Source organism: Callionymus lyra, unplaced genomic scaffold (genome assembly GCF_982586985.1).
Source record: "Callionymus lyra unplaced genomic scaffold, fCalLyr1.hap1.1 HAP1_SCAFFOLD_63, whole genome shotgun sequence".
Lineage (NCBI taxonomy): Eukaryota > Metazoa > Chordata > Actinopteri > Syngnathiformes > Callionymidae > Callionymus > Callionymus lyra.
Genome location: NW_028258571.1, coordinates 235,001 through 245,000, shown reverse-complemented (window position 1 = coordinate 245,000; position 10,000 = coordinate 235,001). Strand labels below are relative to the sequence as shown.

The following is a 10,000-nucleotide window of genomic DNA, read 5'->3' as shown; positions in this document are numbered from 1 at the left end:
TTCCCCCTCTCCCAACCAGGGGGCCTTGGGAGCCTCCTCCTGCGGGGATGGGGAACCAGGGGCCTGGGGAACATTTTCAACACTTTGGGGCATTTTTAAACACTTTGCTCTTTTTTCCCCCTCTCCCAACCAGGGGGCCTGGGGAGCCTCCTCCTGCGGGGATGGGGTACCAGGAGGCCGGGGAACATTATTCAACACTTTGGGGCATTTTTAAACACTTTGCTCTTTTTCCCCCTCTCCCAACCAGGGGGCCTTGGGAGCCTCCTCCTGCGGGGATGGGGAACCAGGGGCCTGGGGAACATTTTCAACACTTTGGGGCATTTTTAAACACTTTGCTCTTTTTCCCCCTCTCCCAACCAGGGGGCCTGGGGAGCCTCCTCCTGCGGGGATGGGGAACCAGGGGCCTGGGGAACATTTTCAACACTTTGGGGCATTTTTAAACACTTTGCTCTTTTTCCCCCTCTCCCAACCAGGGGGCCTTGGGAGCCTCCTCCTGCGGGGATGGGGAACCAGGGGCCTGGGGAACATTTTCAACACTTTGGGGCATTTTTAAACACTTTGCTCTTTTTCCCCCTCTCCCAACCAGGGGGCCTGGGGAGCCTCCTCCTGCGGGGATGGGGAGCCAGGGGCCTGGGGAACATTTTCAACACTTTGGGGCATTTTTAAACACTTTGGTCTTTTCCCCCCTCTCCCAACCAGGGGGCCTGGGGAGCCTCCTCCTGCGGGGATGGGGAACCAGGGGCCTGGGGAACATTTTCAACACTTTGGGGCATTTTTAAACACTTTGCTCTTTTTCCCCCTCTCCCAACCAGGGGCCTGGGGAGCCTCCTCCTGCGGGCATGGAGAACCAGGGGGCCTGGGGAGCCTCCTCCTGCGGGGATGGGGAACCAGGGGCCTGGGGGGCCTCCTCCTGCGGGGATGGAGAACCAGGGGGCCTGGGGAGCCTCCTCCTGCGGGGATGGGGAACCAGGGGGCCTGGGGAGCCTCCTCCTGCGGTGATGGAGAACCAGGGGCCTGGGGAGCCTCCTCCTGCGGGGATGGGGAACCAGGGGGCCTGGGGAGCCTCCTCCTGCGGGCATGGAGAACCAGGGGGCCTGGGGAGCCTCCTCCTGCGGGGATGGGGAACCAGGGGGCCTGGGGAGCCTCCTCCTGCGGGGATGGAGAACCAGGGGGCCTGGGGAGCCTCCTCCTGCGGTCATGGAGAACCAGGGGGCCTGGGGAGCCTCCTCCTGCGGGCATGGAGAACCAGGGGCCTGGGGAGCCTCCTCCTGCGGGGATGGAGAACCAGGGGGCCTGGGGAGCCTCCTCCTGCGGGCATGGAGAACCAGGGGGCCTGGGGAGCCTCCTCCTGCGGGCATGGAGAACCAGGGGGCCTGGGGAGCCTCCTCCTGCGGGGATGGGGAACCAGGGGCCTGGGGAGCCTCCTCCTGCGGGGATGGAGAACCAAGGGGCCTGGGGAGCCTCCTCCTGCGGGCATGGAGAACATGGGGGCCTGGGGAGCCTCCTCCTGCGGGCATGGAGAACCAGGGGGCCTGGGGAGCCTCCTCCTGCGGGCATGGAGAACCAGGGGGCCTGGGGAGCCTCCTCCTGCGGGGATGGGGAACCAGGGGGCCTGGGGAGCCTCCTCCTGCGGGGATGGAGAACCAGGGGGCCTGGGGAGCCTCCTCCTGCGGGCATGGAGAACCAGGGGGCCTGGGGAGCCTCCTCCTGCGGGGATGGAGAACCAGGGCGCCTGGGGAGCCTCCTCCTGCGGGGATGGAGAACCAGGGGCCTGGGGAGCCTCCTCCTGCGGGGATGGAGAACCAAGGGGCCTGGGGAGCCTCCTCCTGCGGGCATGGAGAACATGGGGGTCTGGGGAGCCTCCTCCTGCGGGGATGGAGAACCAGGGGGCCTGGGGAGCCTCCTCCTGCGGGGATGGGGAACCAGGGGGCCTGGGGAGCCTCCTCCTGCACCAGGGGGCCTGGGGAGCCTCCTCCTGCGGGGATGGGGAACCAGGGGGCCTGGGGAGCCTCCTCCTGCGGTGATGGGGAACCATGGGGCCTGGGGAGCCTCCTCCTGCGGGGATGGGGAACCAGGGGGCCTGGGGAGCCTCCTCCTGCGGGGATGGAGAACCAGGGGGCCTGGGGAGCCTCCTCCTGCGGGGATGGGGAACCAGGGGGCCTGGGGAGCCTCCTCCTGCACCAGGGGGCCTGGGGAGCCTCCTCCTGCGGGGATGGGGAACCAGGGGGCCTGGGGAGCCTCCTCCTGCGGTGATGGGGAACCATGGGGCCTGGGGAGCCTCCTCCTGCGGGGATGGGGAACCAGGGGGCCTGGGGAGCCTCCTCCTGCGGGGATGGGGAACCAGGGGCCTGGGGAGCCTCCTCCTGCACCAGGGGGCCTGGGGAGCCTCCTCCTGCGGGGATGGGGAACCAGGGGGCCTGGGGAGCCTCCTCCTGCGGGGATGGGGAACCAGGGGCCTGGGGAACATTTTCAACACTTTGGGGCATTTCACAAGCGCTTCCCTCGCTTACGGCCACACCACCCTGAATGAGCCCGATCTCGTCTGATCTCGGAAGCCAAGCAGGGTCGGGCCCAGTTAGTACTTGGATGGGAGACCGCCTGGGAATACTGGGTGCTGTAAGCATTTTTTTTTGCCATTATTTGTGGGTAGAAAAGTGAGAAAAGTGACCTAAAATAGAACCGGGACTAGGCGGCAGTTCCCCCCACCAGGCGGCGGCATTTGGGGCATTATTTGTGGGTAAGAAAGTGAGAAAAGTGACCTAAAATAGAACCGGGACTAGGCGGCAGTTCCCCCCACCAGGCGGCGGCATTTGGGGCATTATTTGTGGGTCAGAAAGTGAGAAAAGTGACCTAAAATAGAACCGGGACTAGGCGGCAGTTCCCCCCACCAGGCGGCGGCATTTGGGGCATTATTTGTGGGTAAGAAAGTGAGAAAAGTGACCTAAAATAGAACCGGGACTAGGCGGCAGTTCCCCCCACCAGGCGGCGGCATTTGGGGCATTATTTGTGGGTCAGAAAGTGAGAAAAGTGACCTAAAATAGAACCGGGACTAGGCGGCAGTTCCCCCCACCAGGCGGCGGCATTTGGGGCATTATTTGTGGGTAAGAAAGTGAGAAAAGTGACCTAAAATAGAACCGGGACTAGGCGGCAGTTCCCCCCACCAGGCGGCGGCATTTGGGGCATTATTTGTGGGTCAGAAAGTGAGAAAAGTGACCTAAAATAGAACCGGGACTAGGCGGCAGTTCCCCCCACCAGGCGGCGGCATTTGGGGCATTATTTGTGGGTAAGAAAGTGAGAAAAGTGACCTAAAATAGAACCGGGACTAGGCGGCAGTTCCCCCCACCAGGCGGCGGCATTTGGGGCATTATTTGTGGGTCAGAAAGTGAGAAAAGTGACCTAAAATAGAACCGGGACTAGGCGGCAGTTCCCCCCACCAGGCGGCGGCATTTGGGGCATTATTTGTGGGTCAGAAAGTGAGAAAAGTGACCTAAAATAGAACCGGGACTAGGCGGCAGTTCCCCCCACCAGGCGGCGGCATTTGGGGCATTATTTGTGGGTAAGAAAGTGAGAAAAGTGACCTAAAATAGAACCGGGACTAGGCGGCAGTTCCCCCCACCAGGCGGCGGCATTTGGGGCGTTATTTGTGGGTAAGAAAGTGAGAAAAGTGACCTAAAATAGAACCGGGACTAGGCGGCAGTTCCCCCACCAGATGGCGGCATTTGGGGACCCGTAGTGTGGGCAGAAAACTCACCAAAGTGACTTAAAATAGAACCGGTGCAGGCGGCATGTCCCCCCACCAGATGGCGGCATTTGGGGACCCGTAGTGTGGGCAGAAAACTCACCAAAGTGACTTAAAATAGAACCGGTGCAGGCGGCATGTTCCCCCACCAGATGGCGGCATTTGGGGACCCGTAGTGTGGGCAGAAAACTCACCAAAGTGACTTAAAATAGAACCGTTGCAGGCGGCATGTTCCCCCACCAGATGGCGGCATTTGGGGACCCGTAGTGTGGGCAGAAAACTCACCAAAGTGACTTAAAATAGAACCGGTGCAGGCGGCATGTTCCCCCACCAGATGGCGGCATTTGGGGAGCCGTAGTGTGGGCAGAAAACTCACCAAAGTGACTTAAAATAGAACCGGTGCAGGCGGCATGTTCCCCCACCAGATGGCGGCATTTGGGGACCCGTAGTGTGGGCAGAAAACTCACCAAAGTGACTTAAAATAGAACCGGTGCAGGCGGCATGTTCCCCCACCAGATGGCGGCATTTGGGGACCTGCAGTGTGGGTAGAAAACTCACCAAAGTGTCCTAAAATAGAACCGGGACCAGGGGGCCTCTTCCCCCACCAGGTGGCGGGCTTGGGGGGCTTGGTTTCCGGGTAGAAAACTCACCAAAGTGTCCTAAAATAGAACCGGGACCAGGGGGCATGTTCCCCCACCAGGCGGCGGGCTTGGGGGGCTTGGTTTGCGGGTAGAAAACTCACCAAAGTGTCCTAAAATAGAACCGGGACCAGGGGGCATGTTCCCCCACCAGGCGGCGGGCTTGGGGGGCTTGGTTTGCGGGTAGAAAACTCACCAAAGTGTCCTAAAATAGAACCGGGACCAGGGGGCATGTTCCCCCACCAGGCGGCGGGCTTGGGGGGCTTGGTTTGCGGGTAGAAAACTCACCAAAGTGTCCTAAAATAGAACCGGGACCAGGGGGCCTCTTCCCCCACCAGGCGGCGGGCTTGGGGGGGCTTGGTTTGCGGGTAGAAAACTCACCAAAGTGACCTAAAATAGAACCGGGCTAGGCGGCATGTTCCCCCACCAGGCGGCGGGCTTGGGGGGCTTGGTTTGCGGGTAGAAAACTCACCAAAGTGTCCTAAAATAGAACCGGGACCAGGGGGCATCTTCCCCCACCAGGCGGCGGGCTTGGGGGGCTTGGTTTGCGGGTAGAAAACTCACCAAAGTGTCCTAAAATAGAACCGGGACCAGGGGGCCTCTTCCCCCACCAGGCGGCGGGCTTGGGGGGCTTGGTTTGCGGGTAGAAAACTCACCAAAGTGACCTAAAATAGAACCGGGCCAGGCGGCATGCTCCCCCACCAGGCGGCGGGCTTGGGGGGCTTGGTTTGCGGGTAGAAAACTCACCAAAGTATCGGCAAAATAGAACCAGGGAAGGGGGGGATGTCGGTCACAAGGTGCCCGAGTCAGAGAACCAGGAAAACGGACATAAATCCAGAAAACCTCGGTGTCTGACTGCTCCTCAAAAAGTGGTCTTTTTGATGTCACGAGCGCAACCACCTAGAGGTTAATGGGGAGGGATGGTGTGAGCGCAAACGGATTTTTCCTAAGTGTGACTGCTCCTCAAAAAGTGGTCTTTTTGATGTCACGAGCGCAACCACCTAGAGGTTAATGGGGAGGGATGGTGTGAGCGCAAACGGATTTTTCCTAAGTGTGACTGCTCCTCAAAAAGTGGTCTTTTTGATGTCACGAGCGCAACCACCTAGAGGTTAATAGGGAGCGAGTACAACAGGGGAGGGAGTGAATGGGCTCGGACTGTGGCCGAGCCTGGTGCCTCAAAATCGGACAAGGTTGGACTGGAAGCCCGCTGAGAACTCTGGTTCTTTTGCCAGACGAAACGAATTTTTTCCGAGTGTGACTGCTCTGCAAAAAGTGGTCTTTTTGATGTCACGAGCGCAACCACCTAGAGGTTAATGGGGAGGGAGTGGAAAAAACGACAAAGTGTTGAGCTCCGGACCGGGATGGCGGGCGACTCGAGCGGTCATGCCCGACTTTGAGACACTTTGTCGCGGTCATGCGAGCGACCTCCACTGCTCCCCGGAGGTGCCCCGGACCGGGTTGGCGGGTGACTCGAGCGGTCGTGCCCGACTTTGAGACACTTTGTCGCGGTCATGCGGGCGTCCTCCGCCGGTCCCCGGAGGTGCCCCGGACCGGGTTGGCGGGTGACTCGAGCGGTCATGCCCGACTTTGAGACACTTTGTCGCGGTCATGCGGGCGTCCTCCGCCGGTCCCTGGAGGTGCCCCGGACCGGGTTGGCGGGTGACTCGAGCGGTCGTGCCCGACTTTGAGACACTTTGTCGCGGTCATGCGGGCGTCCTCCGCCGGTCCCTGGAGGTGCCCCGGACCGGGTTGGCGGGTGACTCGAGCGGTCGTGCCCGACTTTGAGACACTTTGTCGCGGTCATGCGGGCGTCCTCCGCCGGTCCCCGGAGGTGCCCCGGACCGGGTTGGCGGGTGACTCGAGCGGTCATGCCCGACTTTGAGACACTTTGTCGCGGTCATGCGGGCCTCCTCCGCCGGTCCCTGGAGGTGCCCCGGACCGGGTTGGCGGGTGACTCGAACGGTCATGCCCGACTTTGAGACACTTTGTCGCGGTCATGCGGGCGTCCTCCGCCGGTCCCTGGAGGTGCCCCGGACCGGGTTGGCGGGTGACTCGAGCGGTCGTGCCCGACTTTGAGACACTTTGTCGCGGTCATGCGAGCGACCTCCGCCGGTCCCCGGAGGTTCCCCGGACCGGGTTGGCGGGTGACTCGAACGGTCGTGCCCGACTTTGAGACACTTTGTCGCGGTCATGCGGGCGTCCTCCGCCGGTCCCTGGAGGTGCCCCGGACCGGGTTGGCGGGTGACTCGAGCGGTCGTGCCCGACTTTGAGACACTTTGTCGCGGTCATGCGGGCGTCCTCCGCCGGTCCCTGGAGGTGCCCCGGACCGGGTTGGCGGGTGACTCGAGCGGTCATGCCCGACTTTGAGACACTTTGTCGCGGTCATGCGGGCGTCCTCCGCCGGTCCCTGGAGGTGCCCCGGACCGGGTTGGCGGGTGACTCGAGCGGTCATGCCCGACTTTGAGACACTTTGTCGCGGTCATGCGGGCGTCCTCCGCCGGTCCCTGGAGGTGCCCCGGACCGGGTTGGCGGGTGACTCGAGCGGTCGTGCCCGACTTTGAGACACTTTGTCGCGGTCATGCGGGCGTCCTCCGCCGGTCCCTGGAGGTGCCCCGGACCGGGTTGGCGGGTGACTCGAGCGGTCATGCCCGACTTTGAGACACTTTGCCGCGGTCATGCGGGCGACCTCCGCCGGTCCCTGGAGGTGCCCCGGACCGGGTTGGCGGGTGACTCGAGCGGTCGTGCCCGACTTTGAGACACTTTGCCGCGGTCATGCGGGCGACCTCCGCCGGTCCCTGGATGGCGGGCTCCAGTGAGGTCGGCGGGGGAAGGCTCGGGCTGAGGCCGACTTCGGTGCCTCAAAGTCGGACAAGGTTGGATTGGAAGTCCGCTGTGTTGAGGACCAGTGGCATTCGGTGGTGGAACGCTCAGAACTTGGCCGACATCGGTGCCTCAACGTCGGACAAGGTTGGAGTGGATGACCGCTGATAACTCTGGTTCTTTTGCCAGACGAAAGAAATTTTTCCCGAGTGTGACTGCTCTGAAAAAAGTGGTCTTTTTGATGTCACGAGCGCAACCACCTAGAGGTTAATAGGGAGGCACCATAACAGGAGAGGGAGTGAAAAGGCTCGGAGGGTGGCCGAGCCTGGTGCCTCAAAATCGGACAAGGTTGGAGTGGATGACCGCTGAAAACTCTGGTTCTTTTGCCAGACGAAAGAAATTTTTCCCGAGTGTGACTGCTCTGCAAAAAGTGGTCTTTTTGATGTCACGAGCGCAACCACCTAGAGGTTAATAGGGAGGCACCATAACAGGAGAGGGAGTGAAAAGGCTCGGAGGGTGGCCGAGCCTGGTGCCTCAAAATCGGACAAGGTTGGAGTGGATGACCGCTGAAAACTCTGGTTCTTTTGCCAGACGAAAGAAATTTTTTCCGAGTGTGACTGCTCCTCAAAAAGTGGTCTTTTTGATGTCACGAGCGCAACCACCTAGAGGTTAATAGGGAGGCACCATAACAGGAGAGGGAGTGAAAAGGCTCGGAGGGTGGCCGAGCCTGGTGCCTCAAAGTCGGACAAGGTTGGAGTGGATGACCGCTGAAAACTCTGGTTCTTTTGCCAGACGAAAGAAATTTTTTCCGAGTGTGACTGCTCTGCAAAAAGTGGTCTTTTTGATGTCACGAGCGCAACCACCTAGAGGTTAATAGGGAGGCACCATAACAGGAGAGGGAGTGAAAAGGCTCGGAGGGTGGCCGAGCCTGGTGCCTCAAAATCGGACAAGGTTGGAGTGGATGACCGCTGAAAACTCTGGTTCTTTTGCCTGACGAAAGAAATTTTTTCCGAGTGTGACTGCTCTGCAAAAAGTGGTCTTTTTGATGTCACGAGCGCAACCACCTAGAGGTTAATAGGGAGGCACCATAACAGGAGAGGGAGTGAAAAGGCTCGGAGGGTGGCCGAGCCTGGTGCCTCAAAATCGGACAAGGTTGGAGTGGATGACCGCGGAGAACTCTGGTTCTTTTGCCTGACGAAAGAAATTTTTTCCGAGTGTGACTGCTCTGCAAAAAGTGGTCTTTTTGATGTCACGAGCGCAACCACCTAGAGGTTAATAGGGAGGCACCATAACAGGAGAGGGAGTGAAAAGGCTCGGAGGGTGGCCGAGCCTGGTGCCTCAAAATCGGACAAGGTTGGAGTGGATGACCGCTGAAAACTCTGGTTCTTTTGCCTGACGAAAGAAATTTTTTCCGAGTGTGACTGCTCTGCAAAAAGTGGTCTTTTTGATGTCACGAGCGCAACCACCTAGAGGTTAATAGGGAGGCACCATAACAGGAGAGGGAGTGAAAAGGCTCGGAGGGTGGCCGAGCCTGGTGCCTCAAAATCGGACAAGGTTGGAGTGGATGACCGCGGAGAACTCTGGTTCTTTTGCCTGACGAAAGAAATTTTTTCCGAGTGTGACTGCTCTGCAAAAAGTGGTCTTTTTGATGTCACGAGCGCAACCACCTAGAGGTTAATAGGGAGGCACCATAACAGGAGAGGGAGTGAAAAGGCTCGGAGGGTGGCCGAGCCTGGTGCCTCAAAGTCGGACAAGGTTGGAGTGGATGGCCGCGGAGAACTCTGGTTCTTTTGCCAGACGAAAGAAATTTTTTCCGAGTGTGACTGCTCCTCAAAAAGTGGTCTTTTTGATGTCACGAGCGCAACCACCTAGAGGTTAATAGGGAGGCACCATAACAGGAGAGGGAGTGAAAAGGCTCGGAGGGTGGCCGAGCCTGGTGCCTCAAAATCGGACAAGGTTGGAGTGGATGGCCGCGGAGAACTCTGGTTCTTTTGCCAGACGAAAGAAATTTTTTCCGAGTGTGACTGCTCCTCAAAAAGTGGTCTTTTTGATGTCACGAGCGCAACCACCTAGAGGTTAATAGGGAGGCACCATAACAGGAGAGGGAAGGAAAGGGCTCGGAGGGTGGCCGAGCCTGGTGCCTCAAAATCGGACAAGGTCGGAGTGGATGGCCGCGGAGAACTCTGGTTCTTTTGCCTGACGAAAGAAATTTTTTCCGAGTGTGACTGCTCTGCAAAAAGTGGTCTTTTTGATGTCACGAGCGCAACCACCTAGAGGTTAATAGGGAGGCACCATAACAGGAGAGGGAAGGAAAAGGCTCGGAGGGTGGCCGAGCCTGGTGCCTCAAAGTCGGACAAGGTTGGAGTGGATGGCCGCGGAGAACTCTGGTTCTTTTGCCTGACGAAAGAAATTTTTTCCGAGTGTGACTGCTCCTCAAAAAGTGGTCTTTTTGATGTCACGAGCGCAACCACCTAGAGGTTAATAGGGAGGCACCATAACAGGAGAGGGAGTGAAAAGGCTCGGAGGGTGGCCGAGCCTGGTGCCTCAAAATCGGACAAGGTTGGAGTGGATGACCGCGGAGAACTCTGGTTCTTTTGCCTGACGAAAGAAATTTTTTCCGAGTGTGACTGCTCTGCAAAAAGTGGTCTTTTTGATGTCACGAGCGCAACCACCTAGAGGTTAATAGGGAGGCACCATAACAGGAGAGGGAGTGAAAAGGCTCGGAGGGTGGCCGAGCCTGGTGCCTCAAAATCGGACAAGGTTGGAGTGGATGACCGCGGAGAACTCTGGTTCTTTTGCCTGA

The 10,000-nt window shown here is 59.3% G+C and overlaps 1 non-coding gene across 1 annotated transcript; it reads left to right on the top strand.

The window, feature by feature from the left end:
- Positions 1-2,504: 2,504 nt before the first annotated feature.
- Positions 2,505-2,623, top strand: LOC148058644 (5S ribosomal RNA). The gene has a single exon (XR_015709682.1). It is a non-coding gene; the product is annotated as a 5S ribosomal RNA (ribosomal RNA).
- The last annotated feature ends 7,377 nt before the right edge of the window (positions 2,624-10,000 follow it).